General features: G+C 37.2%; 1 long non-coding RNA gene across 1 annotated transcript; it reads right to left on the bottom strand.

Annotated features, from left to right (window-relative positions):
* Nucleotides 1-6,473: 6,473 nt before the first annotated feature.
* LOC129272617 (uncharacterized) lies at nt 6,474-12,124 on the bottom strand. The gene is made up of 3 exons (XR_008585735.2): nt 11,913-12,124; nt 11,721-11,764; nt 6,474-8,212 (listed from the first exon to the last, which is right to left on the bottom strand). It is a non-coding gene; the product is annotated as an uncharacterized LOC129272617 (long non-coding RNA).
* Between the last annotated feature and the right edge of the window lie 5,387 nt (nt 12,125-17,511).

Below are 17,511 nucleotides of genomic sequence, written 5' to 3'. Positions count from 1 at the left end.
TTTGACACCTGCTCGAGCAAAAAATACACCTCTTGTTTTTTACTGGGTAGTGTACCTCGAACAGATAATATTTTGCCAGTATGAGAGAAAAGGACATGTAATATCAACCCCCCCCCCCAAATTAAAAAAAAAAACAGATAACATAGGAATACAATTTTCAAAATTAGGTTTTTCTTCACATGGATATCTGAAAGGTATCATGGATACTGTCAGTGTGAAAGCAAATTATAAATTCTCCTATCTGATAATTGATATAGGAATTAAAGAGTCATGTTGCATGCTCATAACTACATGTATAAAGAGAACTTTATGCTTCATGCCGACTTGTGAGATTGTGTGTTGTATAAAGGTTTGAAAGGCTAAAGCCAGGTTAAAAACATCCAAAGTCCACTAGAGGCACTTTCCTTAGATAATAATAAACGTGAAGAATAATAATGAATTAACAAGTTTTTAAGCTCCAACAAGTCCCACGTATTGCAATAATAATACACATATTCATATGATCACAGGGAATAATGTTGCTTTACAAATTTGAATAGCATTTTTGGTCATATTAAGAGAAAAGCTCTCAACTATAAATGTACAGTCTTACAGTACATGTATGTAAAAATATGCTACACAAAAGACTTTATGCATAGCAGTCTTTCAAAATTATGGAGCAAATTGCGATGCGATACCAGGAAAATTATTCCCTGGATCAGATGGGTGTGAGTAGGGCTACAGGCTATGTATTTCCCTTGAGACCCATGCTCATTAGTAAGCTATCCAAGATGTAGATTTCTCCAGAGATTCATGCCTTTGTTTTTTTCTGATACCTTCACCTACATGTACAGTATCTCAGGAACAACCCCCTCAAACCCTCCTCCATTACATATATATGCCTTCTCAATTAACCTATCACAGAACCTGAATGATTTGATCGTAACATCATAAATAATGCAAAGTAGAGGCTGCAAGGGAAAGAGGGAAAGTATCAAGGTTTGACAAAAATCTGTTGAAGATCAACCGAGCTATTAATTAATTTTTACATCTTTTTTTTTGGGGGGGGGTTAATGTCATGCAAATAGCTGCCCCACAGTCATGTTATATAGGCTTACATGCACGTACAAATTGAAAATTCATCCTTTTAAATTATTCATGAATTTTTTTTTCTCATAGGCATGTGTAAATTATTTCATCATATTGAATCAGTAATTATGATTTTTCTGTTTTCCGTTATAATTCTTTCGCTTCATCTCTACAGTATACAAGACAGCAAATGAAAAAAATACTGGTAAATTCTACTACTGCTTTTAGATAGTAAGTTAACCTGCAAAAATGTAATTTACCTCGTTCATATTATACCCTTGAGAAAAAGTTTCAGCACCTGTGTTTTTGTTGTTTTTTGGGGGGAGGGGGGTATATGTTTCTATGAATTCATGAAAATAAATCTCATGATAATCAACTGAATTCAATCTTCTTACATGCATAAAAATAATATTGATTTAATTGACTGATAATACCCAAGGGCATGATATTTTCATGAAAAAAAATATTAAGAGAAGCTCATCCTTTATCACTATAATTTTCCAGATGAAAAATGGTGACGATTGAGAGTGAGTGATATTCCCTAATGCTGTTCCAGTGGCTGACCATGCAAAACATAAGCTGATTTCTTGGTCAGGAAAGCTTTATTAATATTGCTTCTGACAGTTCCAAAATATCCCAGCCCATAAATTACCATTGGGTTCAATAACAATGATAATTTAAGATAAAGATGGGAGCCTTTCCTTTCATGGAAAAAATAGTCACGTTTTCGCTGACTTCTGTTATAATCTACTTGATATCCTTGTATCTGATTAGCTGAGAGCTATATTCTAAATTCTAGTCGGTGAAATCACCAATTTGAAAAAAAATTCAATAAGGGTCTGTGCTGTTATACAGACCAAGGTACAGAAAATAGAGAATCTTCAACATTTTGGAATTCACCATGAAGACAGAGAGTGCATTTGAAATTGTAACCTCACTTGAATACCGATGCGATTGGGTCCTTGGTAAGAAAAATGGATGATGAAACAGAATTTAAGTCAGAAATAGATAGAGGGGGAAATGGAATATGAATTGATCTCAAGCAGGGATCTTTTCATGAAAGTTAAAACAATAACAGACAATTTTTCAATCAGGGATGCCTACGTGAAAGTTTTATCTTTAATTCACCGCTGTTCAATACAGTGTACCTTCAAGCATTACACTGTACAGCAGCATACAGTGCTTGATGGAAAATAAAAAGAAAAGAGAATGATCGAGAGATAGAAAATCACCAGGAGGGTTATTACTGATTCATCGTTTGCTGAAAAAGATATTGTTTAACTCTTTGTGCGCTGGACCATGAACCCATCTGTACTGAATTATTTTCAGGGAGGGAAACAACGCATTGTTTGTTGAGTGTGAAATGCGAAGTTCGCACGGCACCGAGTGTGCATTGGTGCGAAGTACGCGTGGAAAGGGTTAATAGTGAGTAAAGTGATGAGATATTCAATCTGATCTGGATGCAGCCATAAAAAAGATGTGCAAGCATCATTAAAGCATATTATGAGTAGGCACTAAAGCTATAGAGGTCTTGAGATTTATCTGAAGAACTCAAAAGATTGATAAGAAGAATTTAAGCATCATTCTCAAGTATTTAGACATTTTAGTACTACTCTGGAAATGAGAAAGGACACGTTAGGGATTTTAAAATGATGCTCCTGAAGGCTTTTGAGTTTTGATAAGATGTGATTTTTTTTTAAAGCAGTTCACAGTTTGCAATAACAATGAAGAGGAAACTTTGCATTGACAAAAAAAAGAGAGAACAGAAAACTTCTAATGAATGACATACATGTTTTTACTGCTTGGAGTTGGACTAATACTGTGTTTGGAATCCATCTGACCACCACAATAAATTTGTACAGTACATTAGTTTCCCTTATCTGAACCGGCATGAATAGCAGTCCAATATCATATTTCTTCTAATATTTTAGCAAAGAAATCAAATAAACAATTAACATATTATTAAAATTTCATCAAATATTTACAAAATGTGATGGGTATGAGCAAGCTTCAGCTTAGGAAATACATGAGGTTGCCTTCATGACAGCCCAGAGTCGCCCCAAGATATCTGTCACAAACAATATCCAAGATGATGAATTAATAGAAAATCAATATTCTATCTATGGCAGAATAATGATAATTGCTTTTACTGCATAATTGAGTGTTACCCTTAAAACGTAGCCCTTAAAATGAAAGAACGTAGCCCTTAAAATGAAAGAAATAGCCTCCAAAATTTTGCAATCGCTTGAACGTACAAACAAAGATGGCCCCTAAAATAAAGATTATATCCTATCCAGTTCAAAAATTATAAAAGAGGACTAACTAGAGCAATGGGATAAAGCTGGAAAAAGTGCTGAGGAAGTGGAAGCAGATGTAGGGAAAAAAGTTGCTCACCTATACCGTGTTTACACTTAATCGGCTTTTGGTTCAGAACCAAAAGCCGATGCAAAAACCTGAAATGATACGCACAACAACAATATACGTCATAATAAAGACAACGCTGGATCCGTGTGCTTACAATTACTTCACAATGGAAAAGTAAATGAAATGCGCACCAATTGCCGATGCAGAATCGGCTTTCTGTTTACACGTAGTAAAAAAGCCGATTCTGCATCGGCTCACGGTTCTGAACCTACTACTTTGGTGGTGCAAATTGCCGGTTCTGAACCGCGAGCCGATGCAAGTTAATCGCGTTTACACGCTATGAAAAAGCCGATGCTGCATCGGCTCGCTGTTCAGAACCGCGAGCCGATGCAAAAGCCGATTAAGTGTAAACACGGTACTAGATACATGTATGTTTGGTTTTGAAATTCAAGTGCATGTTGGCTGACAAGGAAGCAGAACTTTAGGGCAAGAATGTGGGTGGAGGAGTCATTATATAGAAGTCGATGAAAAGGCATCAGGGACGGCTTTAGAGCAAAGACAGCGAGCCCATCACCAACAGCCCAAATTTTCATATCATTCCGCTAATCGACAAAATCATCCCGATCAGAACAATCTTGAGCTTTGAAATTAATTCTGTAATTTTCAGTTGGATTAATCTCTAGATTACAATCCTTAGTAAATATACATGTAGATTTGGTCCTGGGATTTTGTTTTCAAACCCACATTATTTGGTAAATTATCCAGCTACATTAGTTTACAAGTGAAGATCCTCTTAGTTTTTTACTTTTACTATTTTGCTTATCATAATTAATTCCACCCTACATCTAAAAGATAATTATTATCAAGGAACCAAAACCGTGCATGCTCAGTAATGAAGGTCACATTGGATGCTAAAAAAATCACGCACTCTGATGGAAGAGGGTTTCTTTCTCTTGAGCTTAATTAATATCAGCTAATTGGGCTAAAATCTTAAGAAAGAAAAACACAGCCTATTGGAAAACCACATTGTATATAATATGGCATACGATATTTGGAATTCAGCTAGCAGACAAGGTAAGAAATGAGCTTGGAATGATAATGCAACCAAATCAACAGGGAAACAACAAGATCTGCACACAAAATAGATTATGTATCCGATAGCAGCCATCGATTTTTACCTTCTTCAACCATATGGAGAGGTTTTCAACAAGTATTCATTCCTCTTTTACTGTCTTATTTTCATGGCTGACTACTGTGGCTCATGATATTACATGTAACTTGCCTCTTCATCAATCTAGTTTTTTTTTCTCCATGTTTCGTTTTTGTGAGGTTAATTTTCCAGTAAATATGTGTTTTGTTTTCTGTTTTCAAAACGAACTGTTAATGTTACATACATGTAGCTTCTTCGTCCTCCTCTCCAACCTATTTTCATCCTACATGTATTCCTCTCCTTTCCTCATCTACTTCTCCTGATCATCCCTCTCCTCTTTTTCCTCCACCTTCTTCCTCTATACTTTCCTCCACCTTCTTCCTCTATACCTTCCCCTTTCTTCCTCTTTCCCCTCCTTCTTCCTTTCTTCTCATCTCTCACTCTTCTCTTTGTCATCCTCTTTCTCTTCTCCTTAAAAGTCCCTTAGCCCTCTCCTTAGTTAATCACCCATCTCACCCCCCCCCCCTTTGCCCCTTTCTCTTTCCCTCTCTCTCTCTCTCTGTCTTTCTATCTCTTGTCTCTACTACTCCTCTATTACTTCCTAAACTGTATTCTACTTCTCAATTTCAAATCACCCGTCTTTCCGTCTTTCTTTTCCATCCACTCTCTCTTCCATTCTCCCTCTTGCAACCTCTTTCTTAATTTGATTATGTACATCTAAAGGCCACTGCACACCTTACGACTGTTCGCGATCCGATTTTGGAACAAATCGCATTTTGCCTATTTTCTGCAAATGTGAATGGAACATATCATTTTATTTGAGGTTAAAATTACCTTTAATTGAAAGAATACTGATATAACCATTTTGAAAGATTGCAAGCCTTTATTTTGGAGTAAAGGCCAAATTAGTTTCAAATCGTAGCCAATCATACAACTGCTATGATGTCATTACGACTACATGTAGATATTAAATACGTTTTTATTCTAAGGAGGATGATAGCATAGTCACAGATTTGAACATAAGTATTCGTACAATGACTTAGAACATTACATAGTAAGATATTCCAAGTCTCAATATTAGCATCAAATTCTACTACACTTTATTCTGATACGGGTCGCAGACCAATCGTAAGGTGTGCGGTCGCCTTTAGGGACATCTTTGAACTAAAACCATGAGCATTCCATTTTCTCTTAATAGGGTAGTAGTAAATAACATGCAACTAATACCGTGTTTACACTTAATCGGCTTTTGGTTCAGAACAGCGAGCCGATGCAGAATCGGCTTTTGGTTTGCGTTTACACGTTGTTACAGCTCGCGGTTCAGAACCGCGAGCCGATGCAAAAACCTGAAATGATACGCACACCAACAATTTACGTCATAATAAAAACAACGCTGGATCAGTGCGCTTACAATGTACAATTACGTCACAATGGTAAAGTAAATGAAATGCGTACAAATTGCCGATGCAGAATCGGCTTTCTGTTTACACGTAGTAAAAAAGCCGATTCTGCATCGGCTCGCGGTTCAGAACCTACTACTTTGGTGGTGCAAATTGCCGGTTCTGAACCGCGAGCCGATTCAAGTTACTCGCGTTTACACGTTATGAAAAAGCCGATTCAAATGCCGATTAAGTGTAAACACGGTATAATAATTACTCCTTAAGTCCATCTACAGTTTACACATGACCTTACATGTACATGCACAGTGCAAGCCAGATTACTGTAGATCAATTAAATCAATGCATCACATAAAAGCTATTGTGACATCACAATGAAGGTCTCTATAGTACATTCTTTATCTAGCCTATTTCAGCTCCAGAGAAAACAAATTTCAATTATCATGCGAAAGGCCTACATAATAGCCCATGCAGAACTGCTCTTCCTATATGCATAATTTCCAAAGAACAGTATAAAATAATATTAATAACAAAATTTTTGCTCCAGATACATCAGGCCTTCTTCATGTTGGTGAATTTGCATTAAAAACAATATAAGCTTAGACACAATACACATGTACATGTATACACACATTATCATACTTGTACAGAATTCCAAAAGGCTATATTATTGCCACAAGGTCAGTGAATGGACATCTATAGACCACAACTTTGTCACTGGCTTATAATACCAAGGAGGTTACCTATTTGCTCACTCTATAAAGTTATGATGATAGTCAGATAACAATATATTCAATGTTTAAACTACTTCTACGTATGTAAATATGACATGTGATTATTGAACATCTTATTTTAAGTTTTTAATGATCATCCTTTATAAAACTAAAGATTTTGAAATGAAATTATGGATCTTATTTTAAGTTTTGAATGATCATCCTTTATAAAACTCAAGATTTTAAAATGAAATTATGGATCTTATTTTAAGTTTTGAATGATCATCCTTTCTAAAACTAAAGTTGGTTTTTGTACAGTTGTTGATTTCTTGGGAGAATATTTTACAAGACTAAATACATACATGTACATGTAATGTAATGCATTTTACATGTAACTACAGTGCACACAAATTTGAAAAACATGCACTTTTGTGATACTTTGAATGTTAGGAGATCTGACAACTCTAATGATTTTGCAGTCTAGTCCGCAACCAGCAACCACCTGTATAGAAGGGTCACCTCCCTGTGGTCAGAGATCACAAGTTTTGTTTCATTTATATTGTATAAATCCCCATTGACAAAGTGTGAAGGCACCTGTCCATAAATAATATAATATTCCGCATTTATATAGCGCTTAATACATCGGAACGACGTCTCTAAGCGCTTTACAGACATATTATTACCCCGGTCATCGGATCCTTGCATGCCCGCATACAATATATGCACCTTCTCCACTCCCTGGGGAGCATTCCAACAAGAGTTCCAAGACTCAATTGCTAGGCATAATACATATAGGCTTTCACATCCTACCGGGTACCCATTTAACACCTGGGTGGAGAGTGGCAAAGTGTGGATTAACGCCTTGCCAAAGGACGCTAGGCCATGGTGGGATTCGAACACACGACCCTCTGATTACAAGGCGAGAGTCAAAACCGCTACACCACGACGCATAAAGACTACCGGTACTTCTCTTGTCTCCCTTGTACAGTGTTTATAAATTTTAAAGTTTCACATTAACACAACAGAGAGCCCATTTTGAAGAAGTTGCCATTGAACTCAAAACACAGATGTACCGGTAATTAGAAGAATACATTTGGGACTATCATTTTTTTTTAGATGCAATAACAGGGAATAATTTTACTTTACAAATTTGAATAGCACTTTTGGTCATAAGAGAAAAGCTCTCAACTATTGTAAGTAATGTACAGTCCTATGTAAAAATGTGCTATACAAAAGACTTTAGGCATAGCACTAGCAGTCTTTCAAAATTGTGGAGCAAATTGCAATGTGATACCAGGAAAATTATTCCCTGAATAACAAATTTCTCTTTTTGCAATTGGCCTCAAAGTCCTACATGTACTCGAAATGAGCACCATCTGCCCCCCCCCCTCTCCACTGAAGAGTTAAATCAGTTTCCATGACAACCAAATGGATGTAAACTTACCACATAGAGAGATGATGCTTCCACTTTCCTCATGAACAAATTTCCTTGTGACAGCTTCCTCCATGATCTGTTTCACCTATAAAAGAGTACACACAAATAGAAATGGATTCAAAAATTGAAACTTGATATCAAGAAGGGGCAGAAATGTCAGACAATGTTAATGACGGTGTAATGTAAAGACCACCACCAGAAAGTTTAATTGCACTTAACCTTGTTAAAATGCATAAAAGAGGGCATGTTATCAACAGATTTGTGTGATTTATAACCATGAACGTGTCATACTAGAGTTAGTAAATTTTTTTTGTTTAATTGTCAACTGATCATGTGAATGGTTTTACAGCTGACTGCATACTACTGTATAAATACAAATGTGATAGATTATATTACAAATCATTTTCCAATAAATTGCAAAGTTTGAAGGGCCTTGGTTATGAAAATACAAAATGGTATCAAGAAGATTACGAAATATCCAAAATACAATTGAAGTGTGCTTCTTCAGGTTGAATGGAAAAAGGAAATATTAAAAAAAAACATACTGGTTAACATTTTCCTTTTTGCTCACCCCTGATTATTGCATGTTGATATTAGATGTTTTACTTGAAGTATTTGATTTGTGAGAATTAGGATTAGGGTTTAATTACATGTAGCTTTGAAATTAGGTCATTCATATAGAACCCTCTCAAATATGTCAACGATCTCCTACTTGTACTTGTCGTGTTGAACAGATACCAATTTTTTTTTTATGAAAAAGAACTTGGAATCACAGATAGGTGGGTATTCAAAGGGTGACAGGACATCTGCTCCTGCGACAATTGTTCCAGGCTGTAAGATGTAGCCAGGGTTAGGGTTAGGGTTTTAATAGGGTTTTATGGTACTTGGTACACCACACTTGTTGTACTATAGGTGGTCGCTTCTCTGGAATCAAATCCTGGCTGACGATGTCCCACTCATCTGTAACTCATCGCTGGAGTTTCAGTAGATGCCAGAGACCACTTTTGATTACGCCAGACAGAGGCAATACAGAATTCAAACTCTTCCAAGAGTGCAGTGATTGTGACCAGTAGAGAAAAAAAACAATCGTCTAGCTCATCCTGGGCAGTCAACGGATCTACCATTGAAGGGAAAGAAAGTCTGTCATCCCCATCTTGGTATCCTCAAGTCTGGGACGCGATGAGATCCAACTGACGATATCATTGGTATTGTTCTTAGTACTTTCTATGCTCTCACTGGTACTGGAAAACTATCCTCATCCAAGAATGCTCATAAATCCATCCATAAATTCACAAAATCATTGTAGGGGAAGAAAGACCGGGCTCAGTCTCATCTTTTTAAGCAAATACTGCGGATTAAAGACTGCGGCTGACAAGATAGTCTACCTACTCACAGACCTGATTCCAGCCTCTACAGGAATAGCTGTTGGGGAAACACAGCTGCTTCGAGTTTAGAACATTCCTACATGTAGAAGCACTCAACTTTATAGGCTCACCCACAATACTGCTCTTACAGGAGAAAGCAATCTTCCTGATCTTCATGTATGTAGTCTTCGTTCAAATCCTCAAAAGAATGATCAACCAATCCTGTGATCAACTACAAAGTTAACCTGCTGGACAAACAGAACACACAACAAAGAATTCTCTCTGGACAAGTCATCTCTTAAGTTCTGGCAAGATAGTATTCTGCCTTCCGCCAAACCCCTGTACCCGAAGATTCTGAATAGAGTACCCTCTCCTGTAATCCGAAAAAGCATCTGTGGTAAGAGCTCAACTCCTAACAGCCACCTATTAAACACTGTGTCGTCTCTTTAAACTTTAAAATTATCCAGTTGTACTTGCCCCTTATGTACCAATGAGACTGTGGAACATTTTCTTGGACAGTGTCCCAAACTAGATCATCTTCGTCAAAGAGTTTATTGGCAAAGTCAAGGATGGCCTTGGGTACAACCATACATTTGTACCGATCTATGTTGACGTCAACAGCAATTTACCTGCCCTTAATGATCATTTACTCATCTGCCAAAGGAAATACACAATTAGCGTAAGTACTTCTAATAACCCCCTTCTTTCTCTACAAAATTGATTTATGCCATTCTGATGTTCTAAACCTGTACGATTATGCACTTTGAGCAAATCTATTTTCAGTGGATTCCAGGAATCTCCAAATAGAGGGGAATCAGTTGAGAGGTAGGTTAAGGTTTAGGGTAGGGAAGGCCTAGATCTAGAGCTAGCTATCTATATGTTAAATCCAGCTTTGAAGTCAGTCATTCAATTCATCACAAACTTATCACTTTGAGTAAAGAATCAATGTAGTGGACATTTTTATTTCATTATTGTTTATTTTATCCCTGAGGCACAGCACTACAATTTTAGAGCACATGCATCCAGGCACCTGAGGCTGAGAGCCTGCCGCCAGACTTTGCCAAGGCTTCAAGGTGTAAAAGTTCCCTCAACCCTGAATTGGTTATACCTTGTATGGCAAGTTCCCCCAAGTCTGCGCAGTCCCCCTTGTCTGCGCACACGCTTATCTGCGCGATTCAAGTAAAAGAAGATACGCAACGAGCACGAACTTTAATCATGCAATACAGACAGGTATTCATAAAAAAATCTGACTCAAAATGGTGGAAAAATAATGAATTTAGGGCATTTCATGTGACGGCCTCAAAATGCAGCCTTTCTCATCAAAATCCCCGAATCGTGTGCAAAGTGAATGAGTGCGCAGACATGGAGTATCATTTTTTTTTCAATCTGAAAATGACTGCCCGAGGTTTTTTCAAGACAATCCTATATTTTCTTTCATTTTTTAATGAGAAATTCGGTACACTTACTCTTAATAATATAAGGAACATTATTAACTGAAAGATTTTGTGAAATAAGAAGAAATTCATGTTAAATCTTAACCCAAATTGTTAGGTGCGCAGACTTGGGCCCACCATCATACTACAGACCCTAGACAGGAGTAAACTTCGTTTCTGGGGACTTATTTAACAATTTCTGACATTTTACTATCATCCCAGGCCAACATAGTTCAGCAGAACAACCAAAATACAGAGACTGGTCTATGTAGACCATTAATGTTAGCAGAGAAAATATTACACGGGGCTGGGGATGATTTAGTCTTAAATGTAAGAGCCCTGGAAACTAATAAAAAAGGGGGCACGAGAAATCCCCATTCATCACAATGTCGAAATGAGATATTGCAGATTTAGTTGTGAAAAGTAGCCCATTAATGTTCGGCGACAATTGGCCACGGGAGAGGTACAGAATTAAGCGGCTTGGTATGTTTGTTTTGTTTTGGTTTTCTCTAAATGTAAAAACGGTCAAACAAAATTTCTTGGATTTTATTTTGTCCATCCTAATAATGGGCTACTTTTCACAACTATTAGTTGAACTAAATCTGCAAAAACTGGCATTATGCCCGGCATAAAATTATTTTTTTTAAAATAATTTTTTGCTTGCTTGTTTATCATGTTCATTGATGTTATTATCTCTGAAGCTTACAGTTTCCACAGTCATGGAAAATTATTGCAAGACAGGATTCTCATTGTCACAACATATATATATATATAAAGATCATTACTTAAATCTTACCTCTTTTTTGACCGTCTTCAGGAGCTTGTCCCGAGACTCTTCATCTGTCAAAAATTAAAAAGAAAAACATGGTAAAAAATACGTTTAAAATTCCTGTTAATTCTAACATTTTTATTCAGGCCTAAAAAAAATAGTCAATGATACATCATATCATCAACAAGTGGTAAACATGTCAAAGAAAACAAGACTTACCGCTCATATTCGACATTTTGCACCGTGAAATTGACTAATCCAAATTATCCAAAATTCCAACCAACATCGAACTCTGCCAGCGCGCGCTAGCAGCTGGCATACGGAACGACAAGGAGTCGCCTGCCTACACTCCGGGGGATGGTGTTGAGAGTTGCAGGGCACTGCAGAATGATGCTGTATGTAATCCGCACAGCTGAAGGCGGAGATCAAGCAAGAATGACGTTTTGAAGAAATGATCATAGAAACTGCGATAAAGGGCACCAATAGATGGCGCTAGACCGTCAATATTTTGGAGGGCGTAAACTAAAGTTTTTTTTATAAATGACAGGGACACAGCGGTGCTAAAAAAGTGAATTCCACCAGAAAATGAACATATTTCAAAGTGTTCAAGTTTTACCACCTTTTACATATTCAATTGAGAAGTCAGGTGATAAAATATTACAATAAAAAAAGTTTGTTTCTCCGGGCTTGTAATGCTATTGTTTTCACTCAACACTTAGCATTGTGGGGTCTTTCACTAACTCTTTAGCACCACTGTATAGGTAGATCCATAGGCCTAGTACAGATCGAGGCCTAATGATGATGATCGTTAAAAAAAAAAACAGAATGGTAAACTGCACATTTTTTAAAATTCAAATATCGTATCTTTTCAAGGACAGGATTTAAAAATATATATGATGAGGAGGATGTCAACCCCGATGTCAACATATTGTCATCCTGCAAGTTAGTGTTCAGATCTGGCAACTTTCCTTGGTTGTATACTTCGGGCGCAAGGAAAACATCTCCTTGCTGTGCGAACCTTCGGATTAAACATCTTGCAGGTCCGCTCTCCCGAAGCATGCCTGGTTACACTCAGACAAAACTAAACTATGCCTACCTATACAGTCCATAGAAAGATATACGACAGTCACACCAAACCAAAACCGACCTCTGGTCCCGCCTTTGATCTGCCATTGATAAAAGCTTGATTGATTGCTTGATTGATTGATTGATTGATTGATTGATTGATTGATTGATTGATGGATGGATGGATTAATTGATTGATTGATTGATTGATTGATTGATTTTATTTGGCAAGTCATCGTAATATATTATATACAGTAACATTAAAAACAACAGGCTTGCACAGGATCCCACTAAAGCTCGAAAGCTTATTTCCAGTGGGGTCCTTTATATGGAGTAGTATTTAAGGGACAAATCTACCCCTAATAAAAGTTTATTTGAATAAAAGGAAAGAAATCCAACAAGCATAACACTGAAAATTTCATTAAAAAAATTGGATTTAAAATAAGAAAGTTATGACATTTTAAGGTTTCGCTTAATTTCACAAAACAGTTATATGCACATCCTGGTCAGTATGCAAATGAGGGGACTGCTGATGTCATCCACTCACTATTTCTTTTTTTATTTTATGATACGAAATATTCTAACTTTCTCTAGCTCATTGTTCTGTGAAACAAAGTTATTCCTCCCTGAATATGTGGTATTTCCATTGTTTTAACATTTCATGGTTCAGTAAAAGTCTGTCAAACATTGTATGATTCAAACAATAAAAAAAAAAAAAATGAGTGATGGACACCATCGACTTTCTCATTTACATGTTACTGAGTTGTGCATAATAATTGTTTTGTAAAAATATAAGCGAAACTTTAAAATGTCATAACTTTCTTATTTTACATCCGTTTTTTTTTTATATTTTCAATGTTATGCTTGTTTGATTTTCTCTATTCTTTTCCAATCAACATTTTTCTGGGGTGCATGGAGTATAGACCTTTCAATTGCGCCGGTGTGATACAAAACCGTCACTTTTCAAAATAGTGACCAGAAGTCCTCTCGTCTAGTCTATAAAAGGATGTTGGCACGACGAGATCTTAGATCAGGCAATGTCCCCCTCTCATGACATTATTATATCCATAATCTCGTCATCGGTCGTCATGACGAGATGATTACGTGTACATCTCGATGTCACTTAACTCTCTAAAAAAAGATTGAGTAAAAATTTACCCAATATTGGGAAGAAAGGTCGGAAAAGGACGATTGCTGTGTAAGTTTTTCCCCATATTGGGCAAAATGTAAGTTTAAAGGGTAAATTCCAACGCAACACTGCGTAAAGTTTACAAAGTATTTGTACATTTTTACCCAGCAAGCATTCCTATTTTATCCAATATTGGGTCGCCATCGATTATTGTTAGACGCAAAAACGGCAACAGCCGACGAACCCCCCTCGATTTTTTTTTTTATAAATCCAAGAAAAGTAGCGCTTGCCTTGATCCATGCATTGAACAAAATAATATAAACAGCGTCCCCTTTAGCTGGTTAAAAAACTAGGCCTACATGTACTAGTTGTTGTTAATTTTGTTCGAGTTATTTTTCACGATCATCATTGGTCTCTTGCCTGGCTCAGTTGGTAGAGCGTCCGTCTCACAACCGGGAGGTCGAGGGTTCAAACCCCGGCCGCGTCAGACCAAAAGACGTTAGTAGATGGGAGTTGCTGACCCGGGGTTGCTGCTACCCTGTTTGGCGTTCAATGATCAAAGCTTCGTCGATCTGGCGCTGCACAGCGGCTGCCGGGCCCACGATCAATATTGGGCAAAGCAAATTTTCGGAGTATTTCATTTCATGTCTATTTCGAACAATAAAATATGGATTTTCATCTCATCTTTCTCTTTCTGAATTGCTGATAAAGTGAATTCAAAACATTTATAAAGGGGACTGCACCACTCCACTGCAAAAACATCGGTGTTGATTTAACACCAGCCCGGTATCTATATCGGAAAACACCAGTTAAGAATCAAACCGATGTTAGTTTGAAACAGTGTTGATCAAATGCCTATCTGGTGTTAGCCTAACGCCAGTCTGGTGCTGTTTCAACACCTCCCTAGTGTTTTCCGATGTAGGTATACCCAGCCGCTTTGTGTTAAATTAACACCGGTATTTTTGCAGTGTAGGTTGGTGGAGGGGGGCGGGGGTCGACCTAATTGTAACGTTTTTGGGGTTTTGTTCTCAGTTGAATAATAGGGGTTAATTATACCATGGTTTGTAAATTATTGTAATAGGTCCATGATTATACAAAGTTACACAACTCAGACCCCCCCCCAATTCGTACACTCTTTTTCCTTCTCCCCCCCCCCTCCACCCAGGGGCGGAAATCTCTCCCAAAAGGTAGGGGGGACACAGGGGTGGATCCAGCCTTCGCCAATAGGGGGGGGGGCGGAAATTTGTTTCAGCCATATTTTCCCCGATCGGCAGCTCGAAGATGATTTGTGTTTGTTTCTTTGAAGGGGTAGTCCTCATTAGTCACTTCTTAGCTTTATTCTTATAAATTCATATATAATATCATAATCCTTATTAATATGATGCGAGCGCGAAGCGCGAGCTAATTTTTTGGAAATTTTATGTATTTTTTCCTAAAACTTGAACATTCTGGGCAATGTTTGTTATCCTGAAAAAAATGTGTATGCAGCTTAATAATTACTACGAACGCAAAGCGCGAGCAGAAATGAACTGATGGAAAAGATACCTGTTAAAGACTGCGTGCAGTTAGCATTTAACAATCAAATAATGCGAGCGCGAAGCGCGAGCTGATTTTTTGGGGACATTTTTACCTAAAAATGGAAATTCTAAGCACTTTTTGTAACTCAAGCAGAATAGATATATATGTAAAAAATTGATGCGAGCGCAAAGCGCGAGCAGAAAATTTTTATATACGTTTTGAACTGGTACCTGTTAAGGATTGCTTGCACTTAGCCATGAAGGCGTTGCATATTTCAACAATAAAAAAAATGCGAGGGCGAAGCGCGAGCTGAAAAATTTCTTAAGAAAGAATTGAAAATTTTAATCAATTTTTGTAATCGTGAACAGGAAAGCTATATAATTCAACAATTGATGCGAGCGCAAAGCGCAAGCAGAACAAAAATCAAGATTTAGACCTTAAAATGGGCCACTCTGTTCATGTTTTGTAAACAGCCATATGCTGATCGAGGGCTTTTTACCGTGTTTAAATAAAATAAATCAATCAAAATCAATGTTATGTAAATCATGAAAAGGATGAGTAATAGGGGGTCTTCCTACATTAATAATGCGAGCACAAAGCGCGAGCAGAAAAATTTTGATATTGTGATCTGAAACTGGATAATGATTTAAATGGAGAACAAGTTGAGTATTTGAATAAACATGCGCGCTCGTGTTTCATATTTAGACCTAGAATCTAGGCATTCTAAATACATCTTTAATCATGAAAATCATGAAACTTTGATATTCCGATCGGAAAAAATAGTAAATTACAGCTTTATATTTCAAGCACTTTGTAGGAAAATTGTAAGGTGGATATGGATCGCACTTGAAAAAAGAGCTAAAATTTTCATTATTATTACTTTTGAGTTTTGACATAGGACCGGGACATCCTAGCGACATGTCATGAAAATGATGACTATCTTCCTATTCCTCTTGCTAAGCGCGAGATGTAACAAAGGGGACAATTTAATTATTAAATTAATATATTTATTAATGCCTAATGAGGGCGCGAAATCTGATGATATTATGGCATAAAAACTGGACATTTCACTTTTGTAACTATGAATAGGATGCATCAGTTAATATATTTGTAACCATTAATGCGAGCGCAAATCGCGAGCTAAAATTTTTGATAAACTGTCATGAAAAGGGGATTTTAAGTAGTTTGTTATATAATCAATATTGAAACATACATAACTCGCCAATAAAAATGCCGGTGTGCAGCGCTAGCTGATACGTCTTGACAATCAGACCTGAAAAGGGATATTTTGAAAACTTTATAGAATACACGAAAATAATAGGTACCTGATAAATCAAAATTTGCGAGCACGCAGCGCAAGCAGCAAATGTTGATAAAATTATTCAGACCATAAAACTTACATTTTTACAGAGCACTTTAAAAAATTAATTTGTAAATCACACAAAATAATGAAAGTTCGATTTCCGAGGTGAAATATGTTTTGTATATTGACTTCCAAACTTGATATTTGAGCTCCATATTGAACAAGATATGTAAATCATCTAACAGGCAATGCGAGCGCGAAGCGCGAGCGAAAATTTTATATAGTGGCACGAAAGATTCTTTTTATTTTCCAAGTCTTCCCCTCATCTTATTTTATGCGCTCGTCGTCATTCTCTTCTTTTTCTCCTCTCTTTTCCCTCCTTTTTTCCTATTTACTTCTTTCTTTCCCTTATTTTTTCTTTTTTTGCTCCGCCAATAGAGGGGGGGGGGGCCCTCGGCCCCTCTGGATCCGCCTATGGGGACAAGGGGTGGGGAAAATTTGACAAGCAGAAAAAAAGGTTATCATCCCAAAAGTACGGTTATCTCGTCCCAACTCGTCCCAAAATACATGTTTTATATGATTTAGAATGATGTATTTCTTACCATCATAAAAGACAAAAAATAGTAGGGGGGACATTTGATATTGTGTCCCCCCTACTATTTTGAGTAGGGGGGACACGTCCCCCCTGTCCCCCCTGGGATTTCCGCCCATGCCTCCACCAACCGATATACTAGCTGCAAAAAAGTACCGGTGTGTTGGCTCAGTTGGTAGAGCGTCCGTCTCCGGTCGCGTCACTGAGACCA

The sequence above is a fragment of the Lytechinus pictus genome, chromosome 2 (assembly GCF_037042905.1).
Source record: "Lytechinus pictus isolate F3 Inbred chromosome 2, Lp3.0, whole genome shotgun sequence".
Lineage (NCBI taxonomy): Eukaryota > Metazoa > Echinodermata > Echinoidea > Temnopleuroida > Toxopneustidae > Lytechinus > Lytechinus pictus.
The sequence above is the reverse complement of the archived record's forward strand: the minus strand, read 5'-3'. Positions and strand labels throughout refer to the sequence as shown.